This window comes from Vespa crabro, chromosome 2, assembly GCF_910589235.1.
Source record: "Vespa crabro chromosome 2, iyVesCrab1.2, whole genome shotgun sequence".
Lineage (NCBI taxonomy): Eukaryota > Metazoa > Arthropoda > Insecta > Hymenoptera > Vespidae > Vespa > Vespa crabro.
The window spans coordinates 4077227-4080399 of NC_060956.1; positions in this window are offsets into that span (position 1 = coordinate 4077227).

Below are 3173 nucleotides of genomic sequence, written 5' to 3' on the forward strand. Positions count from 1 at the left end.
TTCCCCCTGTGTTTTTTTTTTTTTTTTTTTTTTTTTTTTTTTTTTTTTTTTTTTTTTTTTTTTTCTATATCGAAACGATACGAAAGGATTATTCTTTTACGTTGGAACAAAATTTCGTTTGAAAATATTCGACGGCTTTTTAAGTAACATCTCTACCTTTTCTACGACATGGATCTATCTTATTTTCATGGATATTATGCTAAAAAGCGAGAATAATTTTAACACATTATCTTTTAGCCTTGGTCTCGACGATTGTTTCATTTCAAGGAGACGCGTGCGCAACCGCGATGCTGATCTTCTCGGTGGCTCGCTCTTGTCCTAGGTTTTGGAGGAAACCAAGATACGAACCTTGAAGCCTCCTCTCTTCTTCTTTTTCTTCTACTTTGTCTTCTCACGATAATCGCGCCACGTGAGCAAATTCCATCAGTCGCACGACTCCAACACGTGCGAGCCATTCCTGAGAAAAAGTTTTCTTTCTTTTATTATTTCAAAGAAAGAGAGAGACAGGGAGAGAGAGAGAGAGAGAGAGAGAGAGAGAGAGAGAGAGAGATCATATATATTAGATATTTTTTAAGAGCATTTCTTACAAACATTTTTATTAAATAGTATTGATTGTCTAAATTGGTTTCATTAATTATATCCAATAGTTACATATTTTGAAAGCCTATTATAATAACATCATTTAATTCTAACCCGACGAACATTCTTAAGATTATTTCAAAGTCAATTTCATTTATATAAATAGAAACATAATTTTTTATTTAAACAGAAACGTAATGTAATTTCTCTATATATCCATATTCAATGTTTTTTTTTTTTTGTATTGAAATAAAAAATGTACGACAAGTAGAAATATACGATATAGAACAGAACTATATGAAACGACGAAACAAGGATAACATCGAATAAAATCGAATAGAACGTAAAAGAATTAAATAAGATCAAATTGGACCAAATGGAATATAATAAGATCGAATAAAATCAAATGGGTATCGAATAGGATTTAAAAAATGGCCGAAGAAAGTCAAAAAGGAATGAATAGGATGGAACATGATCAAATAGTATCGAATAAGACCAATAGAATCAAATAGAACTGAATAGGATAAAATAACATCGAATTATCAAATCTATCGAACATTAAATATTATCGAACAGAATCAAACAGGATCGAATAAGATCGCGTAGGATCAAATAGGATCGGAAAGAAACGAATGGAATAGAAAAGGATAGAATTTGACTGAATAGAATGGAAACGTTTGAATAGAATCGAGTTATTTTGAACAGGATCAAAAAAGGATCCTAGCGGATTGAACAGTATAGAACAGAGTCGATTTCAGACATAGTTCGATTCAGATTCGATTCAGATCAGCTTGGCCTGATTCAACCTGGCCCAGCTCAGTTTGGTTTGGCCTAATTCAGCCCGGTCCGATTGGTTCAACTCCCCTAACTTCACTTCGGTTCGGTTTGATTCGTATTGACTTGACATGGCTTTTCTTAGGACTTTTATTCAGAGTCTGTCCAAAAGTTTGTTCAACAGTTTGTTCGACTTTTTGTTCTATATACAATCGAAAGTTTTCGAAATGAGATGAACTGAGTTAATGATGAATCTTATCAAGCCGATTCGAGGCTAACGATGAATCGTGTCAACTCAATCCGTGTCGGACTGATTCGAACTGATCCAAATCAAACCGAATTGAGACGAGTTATATCGAGACGACTCTATTTTATTCTGTTCAATCCGATAGGATTTTTTTTTTTTTTTTTTTTTTTATACTATTCGGACAAACTCGATTCTATTTAACTCTTTCTGTCATATTCAATCCAATTCTATCCATATTTGTATCATTTGTTTCTTTTCGATCTTATTCGAACGATACTATGCAATCTTATTTGGTTTCTATTGGATTCTGTTAAAGAAATATTTAATCTTTTGTTTGAAACATTTTTTTATAGAATGTTTCGTTTTTATGATATTTAAATGTCTCGATTTAAAGGACTCATCTTGTATAATATAAAAATAAAAGTAATAATATAATATATATATATACACACACATATATATATATATATAAAATATAAGTATAATTTAGAAAAGACAATTGTCTTTTTTTTCTCGATATAATTGAAGAAAAAAAAAGAAATGCGTTTCAAGATAAAATAATAATTATATATTTTCTATTAAATATTATTTATATCAAATAACATGAAAAAATAAGCTCTATTTATATATGTCTATGTATTTGAACACTTTTTTTCAGATATTAGTTTAGTAACGACGTTTTTTACGTGACGTTTAAAATGCGGAAGACGTTCTCGTTCGATCGATCGTAAAATTGTGCGAATAAATCGGCGATCGTAGATCAAACGATGGACTTTCTTAACGAGCGCGTCTGTCGGACCAAGTTCTACTCAATAGACTAGGACTCGTCTAACCTGAACGCGATCCGTTTTTCTGGCAGATCCAGCGGCTAGCGAGCGGAAGACCAGTCCGCCTAGTTCGATCCAAGTACTTGGTCATGACCTCGGATCGATCGACGAGTAGAGTTGCGGCCGGTTGCGTTTACAACGTTCTTCTTCATAATCAATGATTCGATAGAGGATCGACGAAACGAAATCAAGATCAAATCGATCCTTCAAGTGTTTCCAATGTTTTATTTTCAATTTCAAAGAGTATCATTAAAATGAACTATCTAAAGAGGATTCAATTATTTTATATTGTATGTCTATTTTTTTGTTATTTTGACGTCATTAATATAGCTATATTTTCTTTTTCTTTCTTTCTTTTATATATATATATATATATGTAATTATTCGATATCGGTGATGGCTGTTACCATTAATCAGGCATAAATAATGTCAATTCACTTTGTAATTGAAATTTTATTTACGTCGATCATTTGTCAAATATTCACAACTTTTTTCTTTTTTTTTTTTTTGAATGCAGATACGATTATCTTAATTAAAAAGAAAAAAAAAAAAGAAAAGAAAAAAGAAAAAAGTTAATCAATTTATGCTCGCTTCGTAATGAACCGAAGTTCATAGAATGTCTTAAATTCGTATGTCTCTTTCACGTGTTAAAATAATTCGTATGAAACAGAAGAAACAACTGGGATGTACTTTAAAATTCTACTAGGGTCGTTTAAATAACTTCACGATTTTGTTTTGTCTTTTTT